We start from the raw sequence: 8,291 nt of genomic DNA, 5'->3' as shown, positions 1-8,291 counted from the left end.
AATGATAATGACAATATTAATGGTATTTTTTGGCACTCAGTGAACGCTACTGACTGATAAAGTCAACCTTCTGCAGAATAACACCCCAAACTATTCAGGTTATTGAATGTCGAACTCCCGGAGGATGAAGTAGCATACTAGGAATGGGAAGACGCCTGGATCTGATGGGATATCCAGCTTAGATCTACAAGGAGGGAGGGAACATGCTGCTCTGCTTGCCTTTACAGACTTGTCATCAACGTATGGAAGCTGAGGAAATGCCCCAGGATTTCAAGAAGAAGAAGGAGAGAACCGACTGCGCGTACTGTTGTGGGATCCCCCCGCTCTCTACTGCCGCCAAGATCAATCAACCATTTCAGTCATATTTATTGTTTAACGTGTGCAGAGCACTGTACTGAATGCTTGGGAGAGAGTACAATATAGCATGATATATAAAATCCTAGCCATAATCACCCTGGACTAATTACTGAAGTACACCATTAACCGTGCCCTCCTGGGATGACGACGCGGCTTCAGAACACGGTGGGGCCCAGAAAGCGCCGACTTAGCTGCGCATCGAAGCAGGAAAAGTGCAGGGAACAATATCAGGACTTCTAGATGGTGGAGTTTGGGACAGGCAGGACACACGTCCCCCATCTCTGGATCACTGTCTAGTTAGCCCGGCACCCAGTGCATCTTCTCTCACGATACCTCACAGAAATTTGGGTTGGAGGACTTGAGAATACCGCCATCCACCCGAGAAGCAGCATGGCCTCGTGGAAAGAGCACAGGCCTGGGTGTCGGAGGATCTAGTTCTGCCACTTGTCTACTGTGTGACCTCGGGCAAGTCACTTCACTTCTCTGGGCCTCTGTTTCTTCATCTGTAGAATGGGGATTCAATACCCCCTCTCCCTCTCTCCCTCTTAGACTGCGAGCCCCGTGTGGAACACGGACTGTGTGTTTGACCCGATTAACTTGTATCTGCCCCGGGGCTTAGGGTGGTATTTGCCACATAGCTAAGTGCTTAAAAAATACCACAGTTAATATTATTATTATTATTAAGTCATCAATTCCAGGAACTATTCTTATAGCAAAAGAGCTTTACCTAGCTGTATCTAGATTTTGCATTAAAATACACATTTGAAGTGAATTGGAGGAGGAAAGAGAGTTTTAAAATTCCCCTGAAGCTACAGTCCAATTTCCTTATTCAAACCGTATCAGAAGTTTTTATTCCAAGATCATGTATTTCTCACTATAAACTGTGAATTATTTCTTAGCATCAATATAACACATCATGTCTTACACTAATCTGATGGTAGAAAACCATTCTTCGTGAGCCTATACAAACCACATCCTGTAGCTAAAAGATAAGTTTAATAAGAGGGGTAGTTGAGCTTCCTGTCTTAACAAGCCAGACCTAGGAATTGAGGTAAATGAGGAAGCGTTGTGAATATGCCCTGAATGATTTAAAAATCTAAATATATCTTGCTGAAGCATATTAGGAGCAAAAAAATGTAAAAAAAAAAAACACAAAACTGGTCTGCAACAGTAGACTTCACTTCTGTTAGAAAGTCCAGCAAGAAATAGCAATGTATCTTAGCTGATGTGGTTTGAGAGAATTAAAAGGCTAGAAAGCCATCCAAGGCTAGAAAGCCTTATTTCTCTCTCTAGACCGTACGCTCCCTTCGGGCAGGGAATATGCCCACCAAATCTGTTATATTCTACTCTCCCCAGGGTTTAGTACAGTGCTCAGCCCACAGTAAGTGCTCAATAAATGCGACTGATGGATTGACTGATTACTACCTCAAGGTAGAACTGCACCTAACCCACCCTCTACAGATTTTCACCTCTCTGGTCTTTTCAACCGCACGCATATGTGTGGAGAGGACATCACCTCAGATTCACAATGGAGGAGAGGTGTCTATAAATACCCAATTTCCATAGCACCGTTTTCTCTTCCCCAGGTGGGGTTGCTGCTGCTGGACCAGAAAGAGTATCGACAATGGCAGGAAGGGGAGAAAGGGAGAAGAGGCAGGGGAGCATACCCACTTCAAGCAGATCAGGAGGGCAGCCTGGGGCTCTATGCTGCTGGGTCCACTGGACTTTTAAGCTGGAGGCAGAGTTGAATGGGGGCAGCTCAAGGCAGCTTTTGAAATGCCCTAGCCAACTTAGTTTTTTCCAGTCTAAGTGTTCGCTCTCTTGCCGTTAACATTTACTGAGTACCCAGCATAAGACACCCCTCTCAGGGTCGCAACTGGAGAGTTTCCAGGACTCTACCAGTCTCGACTATGGGAGGGAGAATCAAGCAGAGGCCTACCCATTCCATTCCTAGCTTGGGCAGTGGCCTGGGAGCGGAAGGCCATCTGTTACAAGTCAAAACTCACCTGTGCTGGGCAGCAATGGCATGGGGGAGAGTTGAGGGTGGAGGCTGGAATTCAAAGCGCCGAAGGAAGCAGTGGTAAACCACTTCCATATTTTTAACCAAGAAAACTCTATGGATACACTACCAGAACGATTGCAGATGGAAGTGGGGCATTCTGGGAGAGATATGTCCAGGGCACCTCTATGGGTCGGAGACGACTCGACAACATAAGACAAGCATAAGACAAGCATAAGACAACAAGACTGTGGGTTTTTAAGTTTTTAAGATGCTTGGGTCCTCTGTAGCATTTATATTTCCATATATACATACATATAAATAATATATATATAATAATATATATGTTTATTCACTTGCACATTCAATGATTCATACCGCTATCCCATCCTTATTTGACGCTGCTTCTTTCTATTGTTCTATTTGTAAATATTTCGCATATTTGTCACCCCCATTCAGTTATAAGTTTGTTATTGGCAGGGAAGATGTTTTTTGTTCCTGCCGCACTTTCCCAAGTGCTTAATACAGCACATCACACACTCACGACGTGCTCGATGAATATCACTGCTACTCTTGCTACCGGTATCTCTCATTGCTGTTCTCCCTCTCCGGAATCCCTTCCATGCATACATGTTTGAAGGGGAAGTTCGAACCCAGAAGACAGAGCCAAATTAAAGGGCAAAAAGATTCTTGCCATTTGAGGGTATTTCTGAATTTACACATGCTTCCTTATTTAAAGACCTGTTGACACTACAGGACTATATGTAGTCTTATATATATAATGGGCAGCAAAGCGGAGGGCTGGGATTGTGTCTCCCTACTCTAATGTACTCTCCCAAGCACTTAGTACAGTGCTCTGCACACATTAAGTGCCCAATAAATGCCACCGATTGCTTAACTGAGTGGAGATGCTGGAGGCAGGGATATGAGCGAAGAAGTTGATGCAGTAGTCAAGTTGAGAGATGGCAATTCCCTGGAGCAGTGGGGAGGAGGAGGAGGTGGATCCAGGAATGTTGTGGTAGTCTGTGACCTCTGGGCATTTGATATTCGCCCTACCCTCAGCCCCATAGCACTTATGTACCTATCTATAAATTATTTATTTATATTAATGCCTACCTCCCCCTCTAGACTGTGAGCTTGCTGTGGTCAGGGAACGTGTCTACCAACTCTATTGTATTGTATTTGCCCAAATGCTGTAGTATAGCGCTCTGCACAAAGTAAGCGCTGAATAAACACCACTTATTATAATAGTATTGTAGGATAATCTAGTCTAATAGATAACAGTATTTATCAAGTGCTTACCGTACAGAGCGCTGTTCTAAGAAATGGGAAAGAACAGAGATGTGAAAAGTAGACATGATCCCAGGCCCTCAAGGGGCTCACAATTTAAGAATATAAGTGGAGTGGGGTGGTGGGGAAGGGGCCGTGACAGACTCATAAGGAGCGATGAAGCAACGAAACACTAAGACATAAAAGACACGGACAAATGCCCCAAATTAAAACAACAATCAGCAGGATGCTGTGGCTAGAGGAGCAGAATTTCAGACTCCTCGGCGCTCAGAGTCCAAGGTACACCCGCAGCTTCCTCTACAACAGCCATCCGCCTTCCCGAGGTTTTGCGGAGGCCTCACGCTGGGGGTGCTTTTCTCTTTCCCGGCAGGATGGTGGAAGGCAGGATGGGATGGAGACTCTTCGATAAAGCAGCATGTTGGGAACAGGGGCCTTGGGTGGCAATACTGATCAATCAGTCGATCAATCTTATGTATTGACGCTTACAATGTGCAAAGCACTTGGGAGAGCACACTACAAGAAGAATTAGCAAACAAGTTTCCCACCCATAACGAGCTTACGGTCTAGAGGGGGAGACAGACATTACTATAAATAATTTATAATACATATTTTAAAGGCATGTACTTGAGTGCTCTGGGGTTGGAGGCGGGGTGACTATCAAATGCTCAAAGGTCACAGATCTAAGTGTGTAGACGACGCAGGAGGGAGAGCGAGCCGGGGAGAAGAGGGTTTAATGGGGGAAAACCTTTTGGAGGAGATTTGACCCTTAATGATGCTTCAGAGGTGGAGAGAGTGATGAGCCTGGCATATATATGGAGGGGGAGGGAATTCCAGGCTACGGGGAGGACGTGGGAAAGGGGTCATCGGCGAGATAGACGAGATCAAGGCACAGTCAGTAAGCTGGTGTTAGCAGAGTGGAATGCCCGGACTGGGTTGTAGTAGATCAGTGAAGTGAGGTAGGATAGGGGCAGAGTTGATTGAGTGCTTTAAAATGGATGGTGAGGAGTTTCTCTTTGATGTGGAGGTGAATTAACAAACACTGGAGGTTGTGGAGGAGTGGGGAAAGTTTTTTGTAGAAAAATATCCCTGAAGCAGAGCGTCGTATGGACTGGAGTGGGGAGAGACAGGAAGCCGGGAGGTCGGCAACGAGGCCGATGGAGTTATCAAAGTGGGACGGGATAAGTGCTTGGATCAATACGGTAGCAGTCTGGATGGAGAGGAAAGGGCTACTCTGAGCGTTGTTGCGTACTCTTTGTTTCGCTCATTGCTGGGGACAGCACAACAGAAGAAGCGGAGGCAGCAGGTGCATAAAACCCATTTGAAGAGTTTGAACAGGAACCACAGATAGGGAGATAGGGAGAGGGTGTAGCGGGATCTTGACAGGACAGCATTTTTAGTAGAGGGGAGTTGCGAGCATGTCTAAAGGCAGAGGAGAAAGCGTCACTAACCGCTGAATGGTTGGAGATGGTGGTTCGGTTAGGGAGAGAGAGAAGAAGAGTGGGCAGGAGCCTTTTTAAAAGGTGATTGTAGAAGTGTTTTTACAACATCGTTCATACACACCTTGGGTTCTCTTTTTATGGTTTGAGTACCTGAACCTCATAGAGAATTTTAGTGCTCTGCATTTAAGATTCAGTAACTAATCTATTTCTTACTCATAGCCTGACAAAATCCGGAACATTTCATAGCTCATGTATTCACCACACACTTGTCACACACAGCTGTTTATGGAATTTAGATTTTTACAGGCAAGGTGGGAATCTTCATAGAAGGGAATTGTAGCCGATAACTGGGAATCACAGGCAAGTCATGATATTTTAAATATCTGATTCTAAATTTGGGTTATATAAGTAGATCGGTTCACGCTTCCCAACTCTTCCATAAGACATTACTGTACTGAATATATACACAAAATGGGAAAGGAAATTACAGATTCTGTCTTTCAAAGGACTTCGATTTCTTTTATAATCATTGTCACCGCTGTATGAACTAGGCTTCTTGTTCTCTAAGGGTCATAAGAGAAATAAAGCACACACATACATGCATTTTATGTGTATGTGTGTGTATGCGTTTGTATGTATATATATATCTATATATTTGCATCTCCATTCATCCTTTTAAAAATCACCTTCAGAGATTTTGAAGCGCAGATATTCATTACCTGAAGATTTGTTTTAGAGTGAAATAGACTGTAGATAGACCGCGCGAGAAGGAAATCCGTTATTCTTGGCATGTGAAGTAAAACGATAATTTTAACCGCCCCCCCACCCCCACCCCTTTAAGTTCCTTGATGTGGAGTAGAATTCAGTGGACTCGACTTCACGTTAAATCTTTAGCTGGGGCTGCATTTCAATGCAGTGCTTAGTTTATTCACCAGGGGTCATCAAAGGTCTGAATTTTCTTTGTCTATTTGTTGACTCTTAGATGTACTGTACGTTGAGGATCAACAGCTTTCTTTAAAGTCTGACATTTGGAAATGCTGGTTGTTTTTCGCCATTGCCTAGGATATGGTACACTCTTTAAAGATTTTCCTCACAGATTTTTCTACAAGAAAATGGTTGGAAAGAATCAAGTGGGAAGCGCCTTTTCTAATCGAACCGGTTTTAAATTGGAGAAGTTGAATTTCTTTCTGGAAAAGAAACATACGAGGCGAGGGACCAAATATCTCAGTGGGGTTTCAGAAATGTCTCCTCTTTGATTAGATTTGTCCAACGGAAGGTCAAGGTAGCTGCGGTTTCAAACTGGATAGTTCTCAAATTGTCAATTTCAGTCTTGTGTGCTTTACGCGTCCCCGGATGGTCGAGCATTCGGGTTCGCCCCAGGAGATTGTGAGCTATTGGAGGACAAGGACATGCCCTGGTCTTCCATTCTAACTCCTCAAAGGGCCTACCTAATTCAGTGCTGTGTACTTAGTAGACACTCAACAAGCACTTTTATCTGATTGACTCTTTGCGAGTCCTTTCATCCGGGGACTAGGACGTTAATAACCCGGTCTGGCGGGGGTAGAACTAGGAAGTACCTAAGTGAAAAATCTTAAAAATATAGTAAGAAAGTATGAGATAGGGGCAGACGCCGACCGAGAAGCCCCACTCTTTTAGTGAGATCTTCTGTAGGTCTGGTGTGAAATCTCATAGTTTTTAACATGAGCCTTCTTACAGTTCTTTAACAAGAGCAGAACAATCTTCTCATGAGAGTGAAATACACCGTGTTTCATTATCTTTGTAAAATGTTGTAGTTTATTTAATCTTTTCTCTTTGAAACAGGCTCAGTTCTTATGTACCCAGACCTGTTGAATGAAACAAATCACAATCTTTTTAAGCTTAAATGAAAACATGTTTTGGCAAGGGTGAGGAAGTAGTTAGGTTAATGAGGCTAGGGCCAGTCCTCAAATTAGATGTGTGCTCTCATCGCAAAGAGGAGGGACATTTGTATTTTCTTCAACAAATGGCATTTTGTTTTTCTGTAGTAAAATAAAACAAAAGGGACGCAAGACCTTAGGTATTTGACAGTTCTCTCATCTTGCCAATTTTTCCTGTGGATTTACTTTCCAACAATCATGTTGTCTGACCGAGCAATGCCTTCATTTCTGTGTGGATGACATACAATGACCAGGAGGTTACTTTTTTTTTTTTTTTTTTGGTCTCCTGGTGAGCTAGGATTTAAAAGTTTGGAATACGGTAGTTTCAGAACCAGGATTTAGAAAATAAAATTGATTAGGGGGTATAATGGTTCGAGAATGGACCTTCACCTTTTGAGAAATGTGGGCATTTTACAAAGGTTCATTTATGACCCAGGGTCCCCATCTGAAATCTAAATGGCAAATTTGGAATAAACAGACTTTAGTAGGCCTGTAATTTCTCACTATTGAGTCCAGCTGAGAGTCAATTATGACTAACTAGTCTCATTTTCTCTTGGTCCTCAAAACTTTCCGAATTTGAGAAGCGAGTCACTGATTCAGTAATTATTTCAAAAGAATAGCTACGCACTTATTTGAAAATTGTATCTAGATCTTATGCTGAATATTTGGGAAGTTTATTCAGGGCCAAGCCTGCACTGCTTTTTCACCCTTCCTTTCCAGCTAAAATCCAGACAAATAAATGGTTTCAAACTGACTCAAACTGCAATAAGTAATCCTATGACTACCATGTAAAATCAGTATCAGAGTTCTGTGGCCCAAGAAGGGACAGAGACCACCCCCTTTGTAAAGGCCTAAAGTGTGTGTGTCGGGGGGGGGTTTCCTCGTCCTCCTCCCTACACCGCTCGGAATGTTTTCAGCCCTTGCTCTGGCCCAGGAAGGGGGCGGGAACTCCTGCAGCCTGTTCCCCAAACCCGTCCCCGTACATCCGATGGCCGGGCCCTGCTGTGCGGGAGAGAAGCCGCCTCCCCGCCTGCTCCGTTAGGAATACTGTTCACCCTTTCTCCTGCCCAGGAACTACTCAAGCATCGGCAGCATGGCTTTGAGAATGTTGAGAAGGCCACGGCTGTGATGTTTCTGACTGTTGCGCTGAGCCCCGAGGGGCCGGAAACCCCGTTCCTCTAACCACAATACCCCCTTGCTATTGTCACATTTATCCTTTGCCTTACAGCTTATATTTTTCATTTTAATGACTCCTTGTATGTCTGTGGTCACCTTCCCACTCTCCCTTCT

At 44.0% G+C, this 8,291-nt stretch overlaps 1 non-coding gene across 1 annotated transcript; it reads left to right on the top strand.

Moving 5' to 3' along the window:
* The first annotated feature begins 2,215 nt into the window (after positions 1 to 2,215).
* LOC114808527 lies at positions 2,216 to 2,353 on the top strand. Its single transcript, XR_003756374.1, has one exon. It is a non-coding gene; the product is annotated as a small nucleolar RNA SNORA7 (small nucleolar RNA).
* Positions 2,354 to 8,291: the final 5,938 nt, after the last annotated feature.

The sequence above is a fragment of the Ornithorhynchus anatinus genome, chromosome X5, assembly GCF_004115215.2.
Source record: "Ornithorhynchus anatinus isolate Pmale09 chromosome X5, mOrnAna1.pri.v4, whole genome shotgun sequence".
Classification (NCBI taxonomy): Eukaryota; Metazoa; Chordata; class Mammalia; order Monotremata; family Ornithorhynchidae; genus Ornithorhynchus; species Ornithorhynchus anatinus.
Note: the sequence above shows the minus strand (reverse complement) of the source record. Positions and strands in the feature narration are given on the sequence as shown.